Here is a 16270-nt window from a genome sequence, read left to right on the forward strand (position 1 = left end):
GACCGCTGTGAGTGAAGCAGGGGGTATCAGCGCTGCGGAATAAGTTGGCGCTATACAAATAAAGATTATTATTAACCAAGAATAACTAACTTTATTTAGTCAATTTAAATAGTTTTCAATGAAGTGTAATTAAAAGGCACTTTTACCCAATATTCAAATTTACATTGGTTAGTCAATTAGAAGCTAAAGGGGTATTCTGAAGATAGACTTATCACTTATCCATAGGACGAAGTCTAATTGGTGAGGGACTCACTGCTGAGACCTCCATTGATCCTGAGAACGAGTGTCCTGTGTCCCCCTCACTGCACCTCCAACATTACGAATGAGTAGCGGTCGCTCATGCACGGTGCAGCGCCATTCACCTTCAAATGGGACTGATAGAGATAGGGGAGTGCTTGTACATGGCTATTTCATTCAGTCCCATTGAAATGAATGGATTGGTGTCCGCGTGCATACCGCCACCACTCCATTCAATGCAACATCACTGTAGGTGGGTGCAGAGAGCCTCCAGTGCCGAAAAGAGGGAAACACAGGACCCCCATACTCAAAAGCCATGGGGGTCTCTGAAGTGAGACTCCACTGAACAGAATTTTTATCACCTATCCTACGGACAAGTGATGAAAGTCTATCTTGGTATAACCCCTTTTACATCGGCAGATCACAAAGTAGCGTTTGTCCGCCCGATCATCTGCCCTTGTGAAGGTGCCATCAATCACTCGGCGATCGTTTGTTAGGTGATCGCATCTTCCATAGACACCAAAAATCGTTGTTGCTGGCAGCGCATATAAACATAAAACTAAAATACATTACAAACAAGGGAAAATGAGTTCTTACATTCATAGGTCTATTCGAAAAGCACTCTATGGTATTTTGTCAGTGAAGCAGGCAACTACAAAGTAATACATTATGTTCTTGTTCTTCCACATAATCCATTAATAACCACCAAAGCCAATTACTGTAGTGAGGAACATACCAGCCTCTCACCAATCATTCTTGTGAGCAATTTGCTTCTTAAGATGCTTAAAAAAAATGTAAACAAAGAAGAGACGAGTAAAGTTATTCCCCCCTCTGGAAGGTATGCAGCGACACTCTTTGATTGTTGCCACCGCTTTAAATTTGCATCAAGGTAAGTCAATAGTAAAGAGAGAAGGGAGGAAACCAATTCTAATCCCTGCCACTCTGGCAAATCTGACCTCCCAGTAGGCCTGCGGTAGGGATTAATATCTCTACCCCACTGGCCCTTCACCCCTGGACCCCCCTTCTCTTACTTTATCCAGTCTGCAGTTAGTAGACTAAAGCCAAACGAGTTTCCCTCCCCATATTGTCTTAACGCATTTTTCCAGGTGCATACTGAGCCGCTGGTTTAGTGAAGGCGTTCTGTCCCACCAAGATACCTGTGGTTTTCCCACCACCTTGATCTTTCCACTCCAGCGCTCCTCTTCTTCAATACAACAGCATTGCTTCTTTTGATAGGATTGGCCTTACACGAGTATGTCTGACACAGGAATAAAAAGGCATTAACAAATGCTAAATGCCTTCATTCTCATGGATTTTCGAAAAGTCTCACAAGGTGATATAAAATCGTATTTAGCGGTTAGCTCTAGTAATTCATTTTTATTAAATTGTACACACAAAAACAGTCGCCTCAACGGCCAAGGCTACAAGAAAAGCTGAAAAAAACATAAAATTGTCCCTAACTACCATCTAACTTTGCAACAGTGTATCGATATTTGGACTTATCACTTTGCTACTTTGTACTAAGTTTTCAATACATTGATCAAAGAGCGCTTGTGGAATCAATAAGTAGTAAAATAGATCATTGGAGTACATCCTCGGTGTTAAAGGGGTTTACTACACTACCTGTGTCACTAGACACAATCCTGGCCAGAAGAGGCCAAAGCAGAGGATGGAGGACGTCGTGGAAGCGTGATGGAGACGAGATTATTTATTGTTGGGGCACAGTGGAGCCTTATTGAAAGGGTTTTCTGAACAAATACTATTGATAACCCATCCGGAGGATAGGTCATCAATAGTTGATCACCAGGTTTCCATCCCTTGTAATTCCCAGCAATCAGCTAATTACATGGCCTACCATCAGTGTAGCAGGGCCGGATGTGGTCATCGGGGTTGGAGCAGGAAGTCTAATCAAATCACTAGGAGAGAAGCCGCCTATTACACTGCAGGACCTGACCCGAATGTGGAGCCAGAAGTGTGATAGGAGGCATCCCATTGATTTTAATGGAAGAGAAGCTGCCTTATGGACTTCAAGCTTGGACCCTGATGACAACATCGGGCCCCGCTGCACTGACAGCAGGCAGAGTGATTCACTGATTCCCGGCAACCAACTATTGATAATCTATTCTGAGGGTAGGTCATCAATAGTACTTGCCCGGAAAACCCCTTTAATGACTCAGGGGTAAACAAAATGGCCTTATTGACCCTTTGCAATCCAATTTTGGATTCAGGGTTTCCTAGGTGGCTTTCTCTGTCTGCCATTATACAATGGCGCCATCTGCTGGCTAGAGCCAGTACTGGGACATGCTGGAGAGGCCCCCCGACAACAGAGCGGCCAGTAATATACAGTAAGAATACCCTGCCGGATACCTTCCGACATCGGAGCTGTACAGCCTTCAATCAAAATGTCTTCAGATGTCAGACAGTGCATTGGAAAGGGTTAATACAGTTGCAATCAAAATGATTCAACCCCAATTACAAAATTAGCTTCATTTGCCAAAATGTACAAACTTTCAGTTGTTTGCAAAAAAAACAAAAACAAAAAAAAACACACAAGTACTACTTTAAATAGCTCAACACAACTAATATAACAAATGGATTTCTCCAAATTCAACATTTTTAATGACTATTGAAGTCTTCAACCTCCTGAAGAGAATCAGGGGGTAGTTACATCAGGTGCCCTTCAGATAAAACACTTCGAATACCTAGAGCCAGTACTGCGGTATGGGACATGCTGAAGAGGCCCCCGACAACAGAGCGGCCAGTAATATACAGTAAGAATACCCTGCCGGACGTCTTCCGACATCGGAGCTGTACAGCCTTCAATCAGAATGTCTTCAGACGTCAGGCAGTGGATTGGAAAGGGTTAAAGACTCCGGGTGCACATTTTAGTATCAGGTGGCAAAACTTTCCAAAAAGGATGTACATCCATTCCGGCATGGATTTTCAAGCCTCATCAGGTGTAAGGTCTATTTAATAACGCATGCAGCTTGCATCATGAAATCTGGTAACAGATTCCCTTTAATGGACAAATATTACAACTACTCTGGTTGCATATACACTGAATGGCACTTTATTAGAGACAACCAACTAACAGCTCATTTGATCTTCATTTTCAGAACTGCAGCAGTTTCTTCTAACCTAGATTTCCCATTCGTCGGAGCACCAACACGGTATTTGGCTACAGTTCGCTTGACTGTGCACTGCCGCTCATCAGAACGATTCTTAACACCCTCCTCTTACCCCTTTGATCAACGAGTTGCCTTACATCCACAAGGTCCCCTTCTGCTGCATATTTCTCCTTGATCACACCATTCACAGTATACTCTTGACATCGCTGCACAGAAAACCACCCAAGATTGGTAGTTTTTGAGATCCTGGCGCTATAGAGCCTAGGACTGATGATCAGGCCTTGTTGGAGGCCGCTCAGATTGTTGGATTTTCCCATTCTAATGTGGATTCACACAAACTGATGCACCAAGCACTTGCTCAATTAATCTTATGTTGCACTCTAGGGTCACTTATCTACATTTCCATACAGCGAAGCTCCAATGGTGAAAAAGTCAGTGTCTCATAAAGTCGCCATCCTATGTGTGTACATAAATATATATGAAATTAATCTATTAACGTTTTGATATAAAATGCATGTATTATGAGTGAAGATGAAAAGGAGAATCCCTGTGTGATGTACCACCCAAAGTACGGTGATGTAAAGTGCTGTTCATGCTTGTATCAAGGGTTCCTTTTTTTTTTTTAAACAGAAACCACAAGGATACCAGGTACATCAAAGCCAGACAAAATATTATGTCTTTAACAGAAGAATATATACATATCAGGAAAATAACCCTAACCTACTGAAACACACAGGGCAGCCCTGTTTCTTCCTACATGGTAACAGGAAATGCGACAAAAATGAGATCCTACAAACAGAATATGAACCACAAACGTACATGAGATAAAACATTTCAACACCCCACATAAAGTGAATCAACAGACAGACACATATCTGAACTGAGACACAGGGCTGGATTTAAACAACTGACTAGACCAGAAACCTCTTCAGACGAGAGAATAACCAGCTTCCTCTGTGAGGAGGAGTCAGAATAAATGTGTATGAACTATAGCTGATTGGCCAGCAGAGAAACACACCTCCCAGTCAATCCATCTAACCCCCACAAGCAGAGAAGTGTCCCCATTGGCGTCCAGCGCCGAATTGACACAGAACATACATCGATGTGAGGATCAAGTGGGCCGGGTTGATGCTGTAATGTCACACCCTGGTCTCGATCCTCTCGTATGGCCGGGCGAGCCGTATCAATACCTCAGCAACTGCCAGACCCCAATGATTTATAATGGGGTCCATCCAGCTATATGCATGTATCAGTGTTCTGCCAACTCCATTGACAGTCCCTTACTAAGCCTCTGACACAGATGTCACTATAGCCAATTACATGGTATCATTTTTTCTCCGAGTAAGCCTATGTAGTGCCCTCATCTTCCATGGCATATTACTTAAAATATAGTCAAAACAGTTCCAACATATAAAGTACATTGCAATATATAAATGACTGTCCAAAAAGGCTCTAAACTTATAGAAAACTACACAAATAGACATGACTTACACCATCTTGGGTTTCTTTCTTAATTTGGTTGAAAAGAAAGTATTCTGGGAACAATGGCTAAAAATAACAACCAAGTGAAGACATATGGCAGGTGACGAAGAAAATAAAAGTAGATAAGCGGAAAAAAAGAATGACATGACCCCAATGCTACTAACCATATAAGTTTGTGGTTTGTGTATCCTCTAATTCAGCAGTGACACGCTTTGGCAAAGAAGGCCACCATAGCTGTCAAGTCCTTCATCATTGTGCCCATCAAGTGCTTTCAGCTATTCCCGACCCGTACTGGCATTTTAATTACTGTTGGGTAAACTAATTTGTCCAAATGAAGGCAACTAATAGAATATGCAAGCTCTCTGACCTCTGACAGACAGTGACACAAGATACAAAAGAGGCTAAGGAAAGCTTTTTATCTGAGCCTTATTACTCTCTATTACTACAATTAGTCATACTCCGATGCTTCAAATGAGGGGGGAGGGGGGCTTAAGAATTGCAATTAAATCAATTTTTGATGGGCTGAAAGTTGGTTAGAGAACCAACCAGTCTGTGAAACAGTGATATTATAGCACCAAAGGTCACAGCTTTTGTCGGCACCTGGATTCACCCATTTTGTTCATTACTTCGCAAGCTGCAACAATGAGTCATTAGAGCATTCTACATTCCAACTGCAAGTGCCTCGGTCTTGGTGACCTAATCAGCTGTCATTAGTCTTGAAAAGGTACCAAGCTCCATGCATAGAGTGCCAGGGTTGCAGTTGACCAAGCATTTACAGATATCCACGTAGGCAAGTCATAAAAATAAATAAATAACTTAAAAACTGAGCCCAATGACAAGAAACGTAAATGACGAGTTTGTGTTGCAGTAAGAAAATTGCCAATTAAATCTACAGAGTGGACACATATATTGGTCTTGTACCGTATATAGCAATTATAGTGGAGTTTATAGGTTTATTAACATATATTGTATAGTTGTTGTAGGAGGACTTACAAGCACATTTCAGAGGGGTATCTAGCTAAAAGCATGTAGCCACTAGATAGGTGATAAAGTAAAGGTCTAGCACTTATCCCTATGTTCGGCTGTTTCCGTCACTACTACAGATTTTGGTTAATATTGGAAAAATAACCTAAAAGATTTATTGGCCCCAAACTATAGATTTTGAATGCAGTGGCAGGCCCGGTGCTCATCCACTGCTCCATTCAAACTCATCCTAGTCACGGCCATATGGCTGGGAGTGGGAATGGGCTCCCGTGTTCTAGTGATCAGTGAAGGTCTAAGTGGATGGACCACCAACGATATAGCATGCATCATCTATCAAGTTGATAACTGAAGAATTCTTTTAAGTGGTTGTCTGGGACTCTCAGTTGATGACCAATTCTTAGGGTTTCCCGTACACCTTAAATGAAAGTTTGCCAAATCTGCCTGTTCGTGTACAACAGGGAAGAACAAGTGTAGACTGAAAGAGTATTCCACTGGTAGATATCTAAAATGTATTGACTGTTCTATGCAATCCCAGATTTCTTTTCTGGAGAGCTTGGGAGAATTCCCCCGGCGGCACCCGAATCTTTCTTCCGAGCGGGCAGGTACTCGCTAAGGGCAATGCTCGATCGAGTAACTGCCCTTAGCGAGTATGCTCGCTCATCTCTAATAATGACGCTAAAACATTGCATTATGCTGTATTCCTTTTATTTTACAAAAAAAATCAACAAAACCTTTGAACTAGAAAGAGATGGCATGAATATGGGGCAACTACCAGGAATTTCATTGCAATATGCATGATACATATTAAAAATAACAATGGAAAATGTTACTTTACCTACATTATAGCCAGTGTAATTTAAAAGATGTCCAAAAGTTTAAAGAGGACCAGTCATATCCTCATGTCAGAAAACCTGGCAGCATAGCTTCCCTTTTGAAGCCCCACAGTCTTCAACATTGTGTTTCTTTTGTTTATACTCACCCCCATTGCCCGCAGCGCTCTTCTTAGACTCAGCTTAGATTCGGATGTGAATGTGTCAAGTTAGTGGTCCCAACTACTCACTGTTAATCAAGTCTGCAATCACCCATTGACAATAAGTAGTGAGGACCACCCAATTGACACAGTTCACAGCTTTGGAAGCCAAACTGTGCCTGTGACTCGGGAATATAACTCTTGAGTCGAAGAGTTGGGCTGCCCTGGGCTCTCACTTGCTGCTTCATGTTGGGCAGGGAGAGTCCGGCGCGGCCATCCTTTTTGACTCAAGTGCTCCATTGCCAGGACATAGGCAAAGTTAAAAATGTGTTTATTCTAAAATGCTGCAGTATTTCATAGAATGGTAGAGTTGGAAAGGACCTCCAGGGTCATCGGGTCTAACCCCCTGCCCGATGCAGGATTCACTTAATCGTCCCAGACAGATGTCTGTCCCGCATAACACTTAAGTCAGAACAATGTGCAAAACCGTTCCATTATGGTTTCGAGCTGCCCATGGTTTGGGCAGTATGAACCTGGTGACAAGTTCCCTTTAAAGTTCTCTCAACCTGTAGCTGTACAGATCCATGCAGACCATGTTAGAAGTCTACATCAACCAGGAAGTTACGGTTTCCACTCGACTCAAATATTAATGCCAGGGTGAAACAGCTATTACATCTTGTAAGGAATACATTCTTGTCTTGAGAAAACCTTGACAACATAGAAAGTGATCGTTTGCTCCAAAAGATCCCTTTAGTGTTTTCAACAGTGTAAATTCTCCCATTGACAAGGTCATCTAAGCAGGATTCATCCATTAGAACAGTATGTGCAATTAACAGTGGTTAAGATAAGTTAGAAGATAAGATAGCCGCTACAGTCAGAATGTCAGTCTGTAAGCTGCCATGACACTTGAGGATGCCTTATCTCACTGTCTTGGAAATCTTAAAAGCTTGCTCGTGTCAATGAAATCCATTTATGAGCTCTGACAGTTGATGAAGCATAAGAAAAAAATCAGAAAGATCATTATACAATTCCTATACTTGGTGTGTCCGTGGGCTGGAATTTGCAGGCTCTAACGGTGTCATTAAAATCGCGATGGCGTCTTCAAGAGTCCTGGAACGTGGCAGAGATTTGGTGAGAAAAATACCGAGGCTAATGGGAAAGTTGACAAAATAGATTGTTGGGATGGGGAAAGAGAATATTTGGGTGTGGCATTAAAATAATGTAAATTATTGAATTGTTATGCTTCTACACTTTCAGTGGTTATACAGAATTAAAAAAAAACAAAAAAAAAGCCTCTCCACAGGTTGGATGTAGTATTGCACCTTATTCCCTTCATTGGAGCTACACTGCAGTACCAGGCACAACTCCTAGACAGGTGAGCTACTGCTAATGGAAGAAAGCAGCCATGTTTTTCTAACCTTATACAACCCCTTTAATACATGCATAGCTTCTGCATAAAACTAGTTCATTCCAACACATGGGCTCATCGACAAGCAATATGATACTTGCAGAGTGCATCGACCCGTTTCCTGAAAAGAAGCATGACTTTTCAGGATTTTTGAGGATGCTGTATGATTTTTCAGTTTTTTTCGAGGATGTTTAAAATATAAGCCCTACTCCAAAAATAAGCCCAAGTTACAGGTAATTTAAAAAAAAGTCAACTTAAATAGTGTCCAGGCAGCTATACATATAAAAAAAGTTAAATCTTATTTTTGAGGAAACAGGGTATTTGGTTATCATTAGAGATCAGCGAACATGCTTGTTTAGAGCAATTACCAGAATGAGTATCGTTTTTTTCGAGTAACTGCCTACTTGGGTGAAAAAATTCAGGGGGTGCCAGAGTGGAGCGGGGGGTAGCGGAGGGGAACAGGGGGGAGCTCTCTCTCTCTTCCCCCCGCAACCACCAGCTCACCCCCGACGCCCCCAAATCTTTTCACCCAAGTAGGCAGTTACTCAAAAAAAAGTGATACTCGTTATGGTAATTACTCTAAACGAGCACGTTCGCTTATCTCTAGTTATGATTAATTTCACCCTTCAGCCCCTGGACAAAAAGATAAACCTTTGATTACATTACATGATCTTTCAATATATTTAAATGTTCATTTAGTCCTAAACTGCCTAAACACGGGGCCATGCTGACAATCTACAGTATATGGTTTCCTCTGACTGTCCCCCGATGGCAGATGTCCGGAGCAACAAAGGGCATGCTAGATTGAGACATGCCCGATTTTTTCGCTCAGCCAGAGGTCTTGTTTTATCACGCTCTCCATCAAAGCACACATGCATGCTCCTGAGCCAAAAGTGCGCTTATGGGTATGCCGGGGAAAGTAGTTGTTAGCTGAATAAAGCTTTGGCGGACAGCTATCTTTTGTGTACGGTCAAGTCTTATAGCCCATTTACATGGGATGAGCTGTTGGGCAAACGATGCCCAATGGCTTGTCCCAGTGGTGCTCGCCCCTCTGCTTTACACAGGAGTGAGTATCATTGGCATTGCTCACAGTCCTACTGGCATGGAGGCTGAGCGGGCCGAGGAGCGTTTCCCCCCACCCACCACCATTCACAGTAAGCAGACAGTCCTTAAGAAGTGAACGACTGCTGTTTACACCGAATGGCTCATCATTCAGCTTTCTGCATGCAGAAAATGAATGCCTGAACATTGCTCGTTCAGTCACTGTATGGAATTTGAACGATGAATGAATCGTCCCGTGTACAAGGGCCATTAGGGCCCTAACAAACAAGCAGATCCTCATTTAAACGAGCGAGTGATGTCACTGCTAACTCGTTAGCTCTCGTGCGGCCTGTTTACGCAGGCAAATGCATCATTGGCTCGTGCAAACAAGAATCGTTCAGTCTTTCACATTTGCTGTATAGGTGAATGAAAGGGACTGAATTGATTGCTGTTTAAACCGGACACTAAGCAAACGATGGCTTTTATTCCTGAACGACGAACAAGAAGCGAACGACTCTTGTTCAACGCTCCGTCATTGGCCCGTATTTAGGCTGAATGATTATCCTTCGCTTTCGGTCGTTTGAACACTTTTTTGAACACTAATCATTCCTTCTAAACGCAGCATTACTTTCGTATTTTTGAAAATTTTGCAAAAACATTTGAAACAAAAAGTCATTCAAATCAATGGTTGCTTGGCTACAAAATTGCAAGATTTCCAATGATAGAATCTCTTAGCAGTGCCAAAGTGGGATGAGCACTTTGGTCCTGGTAATCAGTGGTGGTCCATTATCCCAGATGGTCACTACATCAGGTCTCCTCCTATTAAAAGGAGGCTTGTGCCAAGATTTAAAATGATCTCTTGGGATAAGCTTGGTGGCAGCACAAGCATGCACAATGCCCCTCTACTAATTTCTATGAGATTGCTGGAAATAGCAGTGTTTAAGTTTATGTGAGACCCTACTACACCCTGTAGGTGGTGTCTAATTTGTATTATTTGATATATTAATATTTTTATTCGCTCTGGAGGTTTTCTGGAGGCGCACATTTTACATACTTTATCATTGGATAGCCCAGAATAACCCAAAACCATTACTGAACAGATCCTGTTAATGCTACATTAGGAGACTGGGTTCACCATCATAAAAGCCTTCAAAAGCATAATCTGTATAGGAACAACAACTCCAATGAGTTTTAGATATATTGGTTCCTTTAAAGAAAATGTATCGCCTATATTTTTACTCATTAAAATCTGAAAGTGAAACATTTTCCATTTGCTAATCTGTTTTTATTTTCTGATTGTACATTTTTTAATTCTATTGTCTGTACATGACCATGGGGATGGTCATCATGCCTTTGCTGCAGAGATGATCTCAATGTCAGCTTTTACAGAGAGCCTCATGAGCCAATTACACAATGGATAGAAGAGGACCCATTGACTTCTATGGGAGATAGGATTACAGAGCATACCTAAACCAATGGAGAGGTCGTTGTGCATCACTTATTATGAACAGTGTTATCTAAATTTAGTGGCTACTAGTAGAGTTGAGCGACCGTACTCTTCCGAGCTTGATTCTTGTTTGAGTATTAGCATACTCGATGGTGCTCACTACTTGAGCGTGCTCGCTACTCGAGCGAGCATCATGCCGTGTTTGACCACACCCCAGTTTTGGCCCCTCCCTGCTGCGCACGTCAATGGTAGTTTGTGGGAGAGAGGGAGGGGGAGACAGAGAGGGGAGGGAGAAAGAAAAAAAAGCTCGGCAACCGGCAGGTCTCATACAAAAATGCTCGGGTCTCCTATTGAAGTCAATGGGGTTCGTTACTCAAATAGAGCTCTCGAACTTAACGAAAAGCTCGACTCGAATAACGAGGACCTGAGCATTTTGGTGCTCGCTCATCTCTAGTTACTAGAGATGAGCGAGCACGCTCGGATACGTCAATTACTCGAGCGAGCCTCGATCTTCTCGAGTAACTGCATTCTTGTCGGAGCGTGCTCAGGAGGGCGGCGGGGGGGGGGGGGGGGGGAGAGATCTCTCTCACTCTCTGCCGCCCCCCCGAACACGCTTGCACAAGAATGCAGTTACTCGAGAAGAGCGAGGCTCGCTCGAGTAACTGACTTATCCGAGCGTGCTCGCTCATCTCTAGTGGTTACCTTTTTATTGTAAGGATAATGAGATAACTGCTAAAAAATGTTCTCTCTACGGACCACAAGGCCTCAGCGTAATATTACGCTCTGTAGTCTGTCTGAAAAAGGCGGAATATCAAGATATTTTTTTTAAAAATTGATTGTGATATCAAAATATCAAAAATGAAAGAAAAAAAAATTTTACATTGTCAAAAAAAAGTTGAACATAAAAATCTAGGTAAGTTTCTGACGATGTCTTCCCCTTAAGAATGTTGTGGTCTTAAACTGTGAAGATGATATAGAGAGTCTGGCACAAGAAACCTGTTAAGCAGATGAGGTCTCCGATTTTTATGTAAGCTCCTAATTGCTAGAACATGGATTCTGTGTGGGGATTTGAAAGGATTAAGGTTGGTACAATGATTTCACTTCTAAAATCTCAAACCTCCAAAATCTGAAAAGGAGACGGACGAAGAAAATAAGAACCGAACGATATAGAGATTTTCTCTCGGTATACTTTTTTACCAAAATATATAATACTGGCTGTAATTGTTTATGTTACAAATCTGTACATTTTGCTTTCTATGTTACACAATTCAAATTAAAAACTTTTTTTTAACCCCCCTCCCCCCCCCCCCATCATTTACAATTGCTTTAATCCAATGCCTGGGGATACAGGTTTCCCTTACTTTTCCAATTCTGCCTAATTTGTTTCTGGACCTTTAACACTGCTTTCACCTGGACAGACTTGTAATTACCTTTCTTTTACGTATGAACCTGGAGATTTGCATGAGAGGCTTGTACCGATAGGAGGGCTTTGTTTGTCCAAATACAACGCTAACTCAAAATGTTTCCCAGCAGGACAAAAAAAAATGAAAAAAAAAAAAACAAAAAAAAGGGTGAACTGATGGAAAGTTGTAATTTTAAGACAATGCAATTAGCGGAGGGTCTTTCATAGGCAAGCTGTGCGTGCCAAACATCCTCGTAAGCACATGCAACTGCGGACCGGCTCTCAGCATGAAAAAACAAATGAAGTAGTAACTTTTGTCAATGAAGCAGTATGAGATGAAGGTAAGAATTGGCTGGACAAAACTAACTTTACAACAGGGTGTCATTACCCACCAGGTGAGTGCCTGGGTTTTAAGAACCACAGATAAATCTCCATTCACTCTTGGGCTTTCCACAAGTCACTGAAATAAATTTCTTGTTAAGGACTTGGCTTTCTTGTTATTGTGACATAAATACAGACAAGTCCTTTAAGGACTTTATTTTCCTTCTCTCACAATTTAGGTTGGGTTTCCCAAATTACTAAGACTACAGATAATGCCGCCATTCATAAGGAAGTCAGTCCGTAATGCCCCTTACAGCCAAAACATAGCTTTGATTTTATATTAGGTGACGTTGTATCTCTCTTCTCGGTACAAAAGGGAACTCCTTTTGTGAATTTTTCTATGTGAAACTCAATCTGCCTTTTATATAATGTTACCAAAGTCACTTAAAATGCAGTCTCAGGAAGAAAAGTACAACTTATCCAAGTCCTTTAGGAGAATGCCATTATTACAGCTGCAGGCTTTTCTTACACTATGATTTGTTCATTTTTGGGTGCACAATGGGATTGCCGGCAGATCAAAGTGCAACATGGCCTCCGAACTTAGAACAAGTGTTGGGATTTTGTTCATTGGGGGATCGGAAACGAGCAAAACAGGAAACCCTGATGGGCAAAATAAATGTAGAATTTACAAGCAAGTTATTTTCACTATTTTATTATATCCATAGAATGACTTGATTACGTCTTCAACACTCACTGCAAAATTTCACCATTTTGAATAAAACAGTCAAAAGGGTAAATTATTTTATTTTCATATTTTTTTCTTTTTAGCTGCAGAGATGGAAACTTTCAATCAGTACAAAAAAAAGAGAACAAAAACCGAAGTTGTTAGAAAGCAGCCTATTGTGGAAAGTTGTGTGTGTACATGAAGAATAAGGCCTCATGCACACGGCAGGCGCAGATTTCCGCAGTGGAAGACCTGTGAGTCAGTGCGGAAATCATTTTTAAATGCTTGCCGGCGATCACAGGTGCAATTTTTTTCCTGTGCGGACGTACACAGATGCACTGTGGGAAAAAAAAATTCCAAGCCCAAAGTGATTGCCTTCCCCCTCCTCCCTGCTGGGTCTCCAAAAAAGCAGAGAGGTATCTGCCTACAAGTCCGCAATGCATCTGCAATTGAATTGTGGATGGACTGCAAATCGCTCGCTTCCAACAGAGATCAATAGAGTCCATCTGCGGTAAAATGCAGCATGCTGCGATTTCTTTTCCACACAAAAAATAACGCAAAACAAATCGCCATGTGTGCATGGAGGCGTGGACGCTCCACGCTTTCCTATGAGCGGCCTGAACTGCGGATCTTCTGTGCGTGTGATGATGGCGGATTCCGCTATTAAAATTTGCCTGTGTGCATGAGGCCCAAAAGTATTTCTGGCCATAATACTAGGCCCGCATCTCTGTTATTCACGTCTCTGTTAGGGCTTTCTGTTTCTCCATTACATTTTTGGAACAGAGAAACAGAACTAAAATAAACTGATCTTTTTTTTTTTCCCATTGACTTCAGTGGGTTTTCAAAGAAAACGGAATGAAATATCCATTTGCTTCATTTTGCCTCAATTCCATTTTACCTTAGTTCTTTTAATTAGCACAGATAGTGCAGATGACTGCGTTGGGCTGATTTCACATCTGTGCTAGGGATTTGGTTTTCCTGCTCTGTTATGGGAGCAAGAAAATGGAATCCCCTGGATGAACTGATCTGCCTCATAAGAGAACCAAACTGTGCAAAACCAACCCCATTGACTATAATGAAGTCTGTTTGGTTCCTGCACCTGTCCGGCATTTTTAAAAATCAGACAAAAAAGTCCTGCGTGCATGACTTTTTCGCCCGGCATTTCATGCCGGATCTGCGCCAGAGGCTCTGAACAGCGCCTCCGACGGAGATGTGAATAGAGCCTTATTTATTCCACTAAAAAAACTGGAGCAAATAGGAACTGATGAAAAAAAAGATCAGAATATTTCAGTTTTACTTCTGTTTCTCTGCTTCAAAAATGGAATAGAGAAACGGAAATCCAAAACGGAGATAAAAGTGTGAACAAAGTCCTAAAACATACGTTTTTCTGTTCTAAAAGTGGAACAAATAAATAGTGGCCTAACAAAGTCCTAATGCAGATATGAATAGGGCCTGACTTGCAGCCTAGCAGTGTATATGTAGATAAAACAGCAGATCTCACCATTAACCCCTTGAGTGGCACGCCCGGAAATTTTCCGGGACGAGCTCCACTGCTCATAGCAACATAGCCCGGAAGATTTCCGGGCTATGTATCACTATGGGAGCTGCAGAGCACAATGCCACAAGCTGTGACAGTGTGCTCTGCCTGCACAGTCCCACAGAGAACAAAGCAAGGGCTATGAAAAACCAGCAGAAGATATTGCCGATATGCCGGCAATGTCCTGCTTTGTTTACAGGTTGCCATAGAGACCATCGGCTTGTCAGAAGCAAGCCAATGGTCTCTGTGGCAGGGAGAGCTGGTGCTTGGCTGTCAGAGGACAGCTAGGTACTAGCTCTTACAGCAGAGATCAGAGAAAATCTCCGATCTCTGCTGTGTTAACCCATTACATGCTGCAGTCTATGTGACTGCAGCATGTAAAGGGCTGTCACTGCAGCATGTAAAGGGCTGTCACCATCGGACCCCCGGAATGTGATCAGGGGTCCTGATGGGTCCCTGTGGAAGTCCCCTAAAGGGCCAAAAAAAAAAAAAAAAAGGAAAAAAATTATAAAAAAAAAATTGTAAAAACACTTGTCTCCCTTTACTTTGTAAAAAATCAAAAATACAATCAGACATGTGGTATCCGTGCGTCGTAATGACCCAGAGAAGGACGTTAATACATTATTTAACCCCTTAATGACATGGCCCCTTTTTTTCTTTTTTCCCCATTTCTTTTTTTCCTCCCCCTGTTTAAAAAAATCACCACTTGTCCCACAAAAAACAAGCCCTCATATGGCCATGTCAATGGAAAAATGAAAAGGTTATGGCTCTTGAGACGCAACTGCAAAATTAGTTGAAATTCAATGATTAGACCATTTTAAAAAACCTGCCCTGGTGGGCACGACAGGGTGGTAGGAAACCCACCACTCAAGGGGTTAACTCTACTTGCAGCTCTTTTTGTGTGTGAGTGTCTCTCCCTTCCCTTCCTCTCTGCATATAGTTCAATGAACATGGTTACTGATCACCCTGCTCTACCATCCTAGAGTCCCCTTGTTAATCAAAAACTAGCAGACTGTGGACAGCAAGACAGAAGGAAGGAAGACAACACTTTAGAGGGATTTTTCAGCATTAAAATGTCATTTTGGGTAAACAAAGTACATAGACAGTGTGATAACTAGCAAAACCGCTATTATGTAAGCACAAGTTGTTTGAAACGTTTGTTAACCTTTTAAGCTGGAACACCTGGGAGCAATAGTCCCTATTTCTATCCTAGTTGTCTACTTTAGGGTACATTTACATTAGCAATTTTTCTGCAGTTTTTTTCTGCAATTTTCATAATTGTAGCAAATTTGCTGCATATGTCAAAACGGATTGCTTTGCCATGATTTCCGTACACATTTTAAAACGCATATGTACAGTACCCTCTAGAAACTTGTAAATACCCCAGGTTTCAAACAGCAAAACCAGCTGTGAAAACCACAAAAAACATTGCTAAACACTGATGTGTGAATCCGGCCATATAGGCTGACTTTGTGTCTTATATTTAGCATCCTAGTGTGCCCGCCATTACCTTTCCTCAAACACTACAAATTTTCACAAAAAAAATTCAATACAACATTGTGAGTAAAACCTTCGACAGGCTGCAATCC

At 41.8% G+C, this 16270-nt stretch overlaps 1 protein-coding gene across 2 annotated transcripts in view; it reads right to left on the reverse strand.

Moving 5' to 3' along the window:
* Positions 1–16270, reverse strand: part of FBXW4 (F-box and WD repeat domain containing 4) — a 168656-nt gene that overhangs the window by 63952 nt on the left and 88434 nt on the right. The gene's annotated exons all lie outside the window — the stretch shown is intronic.

Source organism: Eleutherodactylus coqui, chromosome 4, assembly GCF_035609145.1.
Source record: "Eleutherodactylus coqui strain aEleCoq1 chromosome 4, aEleCoq1.hap1, whole genome shotgun sequence".
Taxonomy (NCBI): Eukaryota; Metazoa; Chordata; class Amphibia; order Anura; family Eleutherodactylidae; genus Eleutherodactylus; species Eleutherodactylus coqui.